The 8,796-nt window shown below is 34.9% G+C and overlaps 1 pseudogene; it reads left to right on the top strand.

The window, feature by feature from the left end:
- The first annotated feature begins 2,735 nt into the window (after positions 1-2,735).
- On the top strand, positions 2,736-4,131 carry LOC145121832 (putative polyamine transporter At3g13620 pseudogene; annotated as a pseudogene).
- Positions 4,132-8,796: the final 4,665 nt, after the last annotated feature.

Genomic DNA, 8,796 nt, shown 5'->3' on the forward strand with positions numbered 1-8,796 from the left:
TTCGTTTATTTCACTGTTACTCGTCCGGACATTGCTCATGGTGTTTATGTTGTCTGTCAGTTTGTTACTGCTCCTACTTCTGTTCATTGGGGAGCCATACTCCGTATTTTGAGATATCTTTGTGGCACCCAGTTTCAGACTCTCTTGTTTCCCTCGACGTCATCTCTTGAGTTACGTGCCTATAGTGATGCTGATTGGGATAATGATCATCATGATCGTAAATCCACCATCGTATTTTGCGTATTTCTTGGAAAGTCTCTCATTTCATGGAAGAGCAAGAAACATGACGTTGTTTCTAGATCTTCCACAGAGGCTGAGTATCGTGCTATGGTTGTGACTACATGTGACATTATCTGGTTATAATGGCTTCTTGCAGATATGGTGGTTCACATTTCTTCACCTACTCCCCTGCATTGTGATAACAAAAGTGCAATACATATCGCGAAGAATGTTGTTTTCCATGCATGAGCGGACGAAGTACATTGAGATTGATTGTCACCTCACCCATCATCACTTACAGCTCGTGACCATATCACTTTCGTTTGTTCCATCCACCTTGCAGCTTGATGATATCTTTACGAAGGCTTTGTCAGCATCTTGGTTTCGTTTTTTATGTGACAAACTCTCAATGCTTATTGCTGTGGCATTATGAGTTTGAGGGGGATGTTATCCCATGTTATTATAATCCCACTTATTTTGGGTTCCATTAGTCTTGGCCCTTTAGGGTTAGTTGGTTTTATATTTCCCTTCTCCTTGTTTTGTTGTTTTAAACTTTTCATCAAGAACCTTGTAATGTCTCTCTTTCAATAATCATGTGGCTGAATTATCAATCACATAAGTGGTGACGATCTCTCTGCTTTCCAACTGACAACCGGAGAATACTTATTATACACTAGTCGATTTTGGCTGCATGGCCATAAAGTGCATCCATCTTATTGGGATATTGTTGCAGATGACGCCACCTATAAAGGTAGATACAATTTATTTTTTTACTTTTATTTTATTTTAGTTATTTATTTATTTAAATTTCATCTATTTATAATTTTTAAATGGATTAGATTGTGGATCTACCTAAGTAGTAATCTGCCTAAATGGGTCGGATCAATTCATATAGCTTTCTTGATATGTTAGATTGTTATATCACACAATCTATTGGATCCAATATATGAAGACCTGACCCACTGAAAATTGATCGTAGCTAAAAGTGACGTTTATATGGTCTAAGTGAATTTATGTGAATGATAAGTAAGTGTTAACTTTTATCTCTTTTTATTAGAACAAGAAATGTGGTTTAGAGCTTTATCCCATAGAAAATCCAACATACTTGGTAAAACGAGCGTGAGGTACACCCTTCAATACCCAAACATTTCTATCATTAATTCAATAAAAAGACACAACCATGATCGAAGTTCTATATTGATCCAAGATGTAACAAAATAGGAGTTGTAACCTTGAAATCGATGCAATGAAATGACAACATCAAAACATACTTGTATGTTCTCCAACTATTTACATGCAAAGCTCCCATTGTTGCGAGTGATCATGAGGAGCGAAGCAAGCAAGGGAAGTGCAGAGGAAAGCAGTCCTAACTTCAAACAAGTTTAACTATTAATCTGTATGAAATTATAGAAGCTTTGAACAACCAGCAAAAAAAACTCATCACGCAATACATTCTTGACCAATCATTGAACTCGAATTCCTTCATTTAGGGCTCCGGTTATTATTGTTTTTGGTTTTAATCTAGATTTTTATTTTTTATTATTTCTATTTATCAGGTAAATTGCGTAATATCTGTAACGTGATATTTTAAGCAATGCTTTTGTAAATAGCAAGACCTTCTTGCTTTGGGTATAAACCAAAGTGGCCTTCTCTTTGAAGACCCACTTACAACTCATGACTGGTCTCTACTTCTGTCTCAAGATCTTAAAGGGAAACTTCCTTGGACTCCATCTCATGGAAACGGTCATACACATCAAATTTTATAGTTTTAGGTCTAATGCATATAGTTCTGACAAAAAGAATAGGGCCCTAAAAGAGCTCCGGCCCTAGAACCACATACATGTTCGTGTAAATGATGAAATTCGGGTTTGGCTTTTATTTTATATTTATATCCAAGTGACATTTCATCCATAGTTAAACTAAAAGGATTTAGTAGCTTGCTAATTATCTATCAACTAAGTTGTATTCTTTTGAGGTTCAAACCTAAAAAGATCTTTATAATTTTTATTTAAACTTGATTTAAAAGTTGCAATATCAATATAATTCATATTATTAAATAAGTATTATTTAAATAAATAAATATTAAATAAATAGTTAAACAAAATAAATAGACTGATTTTATTGCCATATCTCCAACTAATTCAAATTATTTAAAATTTCAAATTATATTAAATATTTTATGATTTTTAAACTAATTTATTTTAAAATTTAATATAACATTTAGCTTTTTAATAAATTACTAATTTATAAAAAGAAAATTGACAAAAATATTGCGATTCTGTTAAACAGCCGGATTTTATATGGATTTTTATATGTGCAATATGACACTATCCTATCCTTAATCAGCTAGTATATCCATTTAATTAAATCCTTTTCAAATCCGATATAGAATCACACTTTGATTCAAACTCCTAAACAAATAAGATAAATATTTCAACCTCTGTTCCAATATATAATTAAACTCCCCCTTGACCGTATGATCCTATCGACACACTCCTCCCTCTGCCACCACCACAATGACGACCCTCCCCGTGACTAATCCTTCAACAACCACCACCCACAAGAAACTCACTCTCATCCAACTCGTATTTCTTATATACTTTGAAGTTGCTGGTGGTCCTTATGGTGAGGAACCTGCCGTGAAGGCAGCCGGACCATTCTTAGCCATCCTCGGATTTCTAATCTTCCCTTTTATATGGAGTATTCCAGAAGCTCTTGTCACCGCCGAACTCTCCACCACGTTCCCGGGGAACGGTGGTTTCATCATCTGGGCTCATAAAGCGTTTGGTCCATTCTGGGGATCTTTAATGGGAACCCTAAAATATGTCACAAGTGTTATCAACTTGGCAGCATTCCCAATTCTTTGTATTGACTACCTTGAAAAACTGTTCCCGATATTCGCCTCGGGATTACCTCGTACCCTAGCACTCTTGTTTTTAATCCTACTACTTTCGTTCATCAACTTCACTGGCTTGAATATCGTTGGTTATACCGCCATTATTCTGGGAATCATCTCTCTTTTTCCCTTCATTCTCATGTCGTGCATTGCAATCCCTCAAATCCAACCACACAGATGGTTAAGCATGGGCCAGACGGGTGTCAAGAAGGATTGGAACTTGTTATTAAATACGCTTTTCTGGAACTTAAATTTCTGGGACACCGTTAGTACAATGGCTGGAGAAGTTGAAAAACCTAAAAAGACTTTCCCGTTAGCACTCTTATTTGCCGTGATCTTGACTTGTTTGGGTTATCTCCTCCCTCTCGTAGCTGTTACAGGTTCTGTTATGGTTGATCAAAACCAGTGGGAATCTGGGTTTATGGCGGTGGCAGCAGAGATGATAGCGGGAAAATGGTTGAAGATTTGGATCGAGATAGGAGCAGTTTTATCGGCAATAGGTTTATTCGAAGCATTGTTAAGCAGTTGTGCTTATCAGATTCTTGGTATGGCGGATTTAGGGTTTTTACCAAAGTTTTTCGAACGTAGATCAAGATGGTTCAACACTCCATGGATTGGGATTTTGGTATCAACTATGATTACTCTAAGTTTTTCTTATATGGAATTTAGGGACATTATATCGTCTGCAAACTTTTTATATAGTCTAGGGATGCTTTTGGAGTTTGCATCGTTTCTATGGCTTAGAAGGAAGTTTCCAACATTGAAACAGCCGTTTAGGGTGCCATTAAGGTTACCAGGGTTAGTGGTAATGTGCTTAATACCATCTGCTTTTTTGGTGTTGATTATGGCTACTGCTACAAAGATTGTGTTTCTGGTTGGCGGGTTGATGACGTTTGGTGGTATATTATGGTACTTTTTGATGAGATTATGTAAATCAAAGAAGTGGTTTATTTTCAAGAATGCTGATGAAGTTGAAGTTGGCGAAGAAGAGTAGTTATGTTCATAGGTAGGATTAGTATTTGATATCGACATTTTTGTTAATTGAATAGAAACACGTAACTATACTAGCTTAGCTCTATATATCAATATGTCACGACTTGTGGTTTTCTTTTCTTATTAATGATAAATTGTAAATATCTTTTTCGATAATGATGCTACATACGTTCTTTTTTCTGTTGTATTATTTTCCATGGGCACACTTGATCATCATGGTATGAAAACCTTGAAAGAGTTTGGTATAACACTTACGGTTAATCTTCCCCGGGAGGTTATGTCCTTAATTACGGGGTCATATCATGGGTAAATGGAGCGTTTGGGATTTTGTGGCAAAGTTGTCAAGATTGGTAACTTTATAAAAGATGGCTTTCCGCTTTATAAAATCGTGGCAAAGTCGTCAAGATCGGGAACTTATAAAAGATCGTTTTGCGCTTTATAAAATCGTGGTCGTACGATCCTATAAAAACAGTGTAAACGTAAAACTCCATTTGCATCGATCTCTTAATTACCATTCGGTTAACAATAAATAGTTTAAATGATAAAGAAAATACATACCCACTACAAGAAATACGGGCATTAGCGGCGACGCCAGCTATTAGCGGCGACATGTAATTGACGCGTTACATGTCGCCACTAATGCTGGTACAGTGTCGATCTGCGTCAAACGAACCTTGTCCGTTCGATCTGCTTTTCATCCAACGGTGGGAAATGAGGAAAAAGGGCGCTGTCTTTTCCCTCCAGGTTGTCGTCGCTAATAACCTATTGTGGCCGCTAAAACCCTAGCGTCGCCGCTAATACGCGTCGCAGATACCCCCCCCCCCCCCCCCGCCCCCCACTGCGTCACTTTCCTGTTCGTTCTGCTACCTTTCAATCCTCCAGCGATTATCGGCGACTGCACCACGTCACCTCGTCCGACGACCTCGTTTGCACCACATGACTCGTCTCCGGCAACCATTACCGTCGGCCACCAGTGGAGCTCCATTATTACCGGCGACCACACTCATTTCCGACGACAAAAGTTCGATTTAAGGTCTGATTTCTCACCTATTTTCTATTCAACTTCTGTTTTGTAGTTTTCCTTACTAGTTTTAAGTGTTTAATTTAAGTTTTTTGGAACCCTTGTCAGAAAATGTAGTTTTGCCGGATCTGTTGCCAGAATTGTTGCCGGAAAATTGGATTTCTTTACGGAAAATCTCTAAATTACACTAGCACAGGTTCTTTTTCATGACTTTTGAAATTATATATCTGATGTGTATGTTTTTGTGTGTTATTTGTATGGTTATTATTTGGAATTTGGAATTCTTACCGGAATTGTCGCCGGAATTGTTTTTGTGTGTTATTTGTATGTATATTATTTGTGTTTGTGTATGTGTATGAGTTTTGAAATTATATATGTGATTTGTATGTATGGAAAAAATGAAAAAAATTAGGTTGCTATAATAGAAAAATAAGTATGATGCTATAATGAATATGTGTAGGAAAATGTTTATGTGTATTTGTAGCGAGAAGTTGTGGGATGAGTTTTGAGAAGCAAAAGCATAACCAGAGTAGACATCTATAGAGAAAAAGTAGTTTTAGTTAGATGACAATAATCCTTAATATTTTAACCTATAATTAATATTTAATTCTAGGTTCCAAAATTACAATTCACAACTAAGAAAAGGGATGTCATAATCTTATCGCGAATTTGTGAAGGTAGGTAAATGCAATTTACCAATTTCAATCAAAATGAAATTCCTAGATCTTTTGATATTCATTAAATCTTATCAATGACATGTTTAATCTCAGATTATGCTCTCCTATTTGTGACTGGGATGCCAAGGACCACAAACAAGATGTTAATAACCACGCAAATATGCTTGGCAACCTCAATGTCATTTATCATCTCTAATTAATGTGTCGGTTAACCACATACACTCCATTAACAATGATAATTTTCGAGATGCCCATTAGTACTATTTATAGTCGCTATTAGTGTGTTAGTTAACCACACACGCTTCACTAGCTACATATAAAGCATAATGTGCAATTTCATGGATTAACATATTTTTCACATTTTTTTCTAAAGTAACTAAGAGTGGGATTTAAAAAAATAGTTTAGTTACTTTATATCCTTATAATTTTAATGAGATTATGTCCTATCAAACCTATTCGGCTAACGACCATCCACCACACAGGAGAGCGGTGGGTGGGAGTGGACACCTATTCAATGACCATTTTATAATGCGCTTCCTTATACCCTCTTTATAGTATGGTTTCGTGAATGAGGCCTACTACTGATTAGACTAACTTTTCTTATACATATAATACTAGGTTATAACCGGTGGAACCCACGGGTAAAGAAAAAATGACAATGCTGAAAATAGTTGTCAAATTTAATTTATAACCATCGTAATCAAACTTATAATTACACAAATAAATTTATTAAGCACATACTAAAAAAATGTATCTTATCACTTATCATTAATGTAATTCATTATAATTCTGATGCTTGCTTATTTTCTAAAACTGTGTTCTTAACAATTATACAATTCAAAAAGAACATAAATGACAAGTTCTTTATTGCATTTTAAATACCATGAAACACCATCAATCTGTACATTTTTGTATACCTCTAATCTCATGGATAGAGACAAACACCTCTACATGACATCACATGAGATTCATCAATTATTCAAAAAAAAGAACCATTGGTCAGCAAGTTGGAAAAAGTAAGAGTATAATGAAATAAAGTAAGATTTTTTGTAAAAAAACCAACAACTTACAATTATCAAACACCCAAAAACAAAGGGCATCAAAGTACAATGCTATTAATAACCAAGCCAAGATGCCAAAACCCTAAACCTGCAACACCAGTAAAAAGAGCAAAACATGTTGAGACCATACTTTCACAATTCGCAGCAACAACATTGTAGTTTGAAACAATCTATCCAATTATAACAATATCATTCTAATATAAACCAATTTTCAATGTTTACTGCTATAAGAGAGTAGATTTTCAAAGTACAATGCCCTAATAAGCAAAAAATGAAAGTAAAATAGTACAAGGTAGAATAATCAAAATAAAATATTTTAATAAGAAAAAAAATTTAACTACAATGTTATAATAGAAATAAAAGAAAGTAACATGGTATAGTAAACAAATAAATGAAAGTATATTGCAATTAATTGATTACTAATCAATGAACCGGCTTAGCTTATGACTTCTATACACCTTCATATCGCAATCGTCCGTATAGGCGAATCAACTCATCACTATTTGGCCAGGACTACAAAAAAATGCTTTTTGTCATATTCATTTCCCGCCTAAATCTTTATCTAAATGTCCAATTCTGATCCAGATAACTTCAAATAATATTAGATATTATGCACACTAAATAGATTACAAACTAATAATATCTTTTTATTAGAATCAACAAAACAAGCAAAGGGAGGACATGTACTTTATATGTATAATATGAATTGCTTTTTTCCACTAAAGACAATATACAAATCCTATATATAGGCGTTGAAAAGCCTAACCTACCTTCCAAAAGTCAAACTTTTAATTCTTTGTGAAATTAGTGTACCCAAAACCCCTCATAGACATATTGATCAAAAACTACCCTTCAAGTGAAAGATCACATTTTTATTTCAGTTAGAAATTTTATCAAATGGTGAATATGCATACACAACCTTTATATACCGACGTTAATATATACCATAAGCCACATAACAACTACAACTCGTAATAGCAACTTGGTTCACTGCAAAAATTCTGAACGGCATCAGAAATACAAAACGCCAAGAACAATAAAAAAAACAATAACCTCGTGTCATGTTCTCTCCGACCAGCAAACCAAACCACTAGATCTGTGAAAATTTTGACAGACTTTCAGATGTTAAATCCCTATAAATTGTGGTCAGCAAAATGGAATTAGAGATTTCTAAATCCTCCCAACAGATCCCAAGACAAAGTGAAAATGCAATCGTTGTTGATCCTACCTGAATCCTTGTTTATTGATTTATTTCTCGATTGGTTTTTTTACCTGCTATCCAAGCCAATTAAGCAATGGCATATGCAAGAGATAACACCCAAGTCCCTACAACAGAGTAAAATAAATCAATCTTTTTTTAGAAAACACGAACATACAATATTAGAAAAAAGAATACCAGCAACAAAATCGTTGAAAGATAGCCATCAACAACAATATATGTAGAAAATTTTTTAGTCATTGAGACATTTTGTCAAACAGTTGGTGTTCATGGAAACTAAAAAACCCAGAAAACGAAATCCAAAAATTATGTTCAACAACCTAATTCGAAAATGCTGAGATAGGTTTTGGAGATGAAGCTAACCTGATATCAATGCTTTCATTATTCATTATTCACGTTTTTTTTTTTGGCTTCGGCTCTTCAAAATATCATCGATTCATGATTTTGGAGGCTAGATTTTTGGTAGCAAAGAACACAATAACAAACTGTATGAAAGGAAAAATTAGGAAACTTTTGAGCGATTCCTGAACGACATCTAGAATTTGAGCGGTAAAAGAAAAAATGGTAGCCTAAGAAGATGACATTTCCATATGCTGAGGAATTTCTCTTGACCGGAGTGTCGAACCCTTGTGTCCCCTTTGTATGCGTTCCTAAAGTACTTCTCCATTGAGGAATGTGGTGGTTTATGATCGTAAAACAACGAGAGAAAG

Source organism: Lactuca virosa, chromosome 6 (genome assembly GCF_052849685.1).
Source record: "Lactuca virosa cultivar CGN04683 chromosome 6, Lactuca_virosa_CGN04683_v6, whole genome shotgun sequence".
Lineage (NCBI taxonomy): Eukaryota > Viridiplantae > Streptophyta > Magnoliopsida > Asterales > Asteraceae > Lactuca > Lactuca virosa.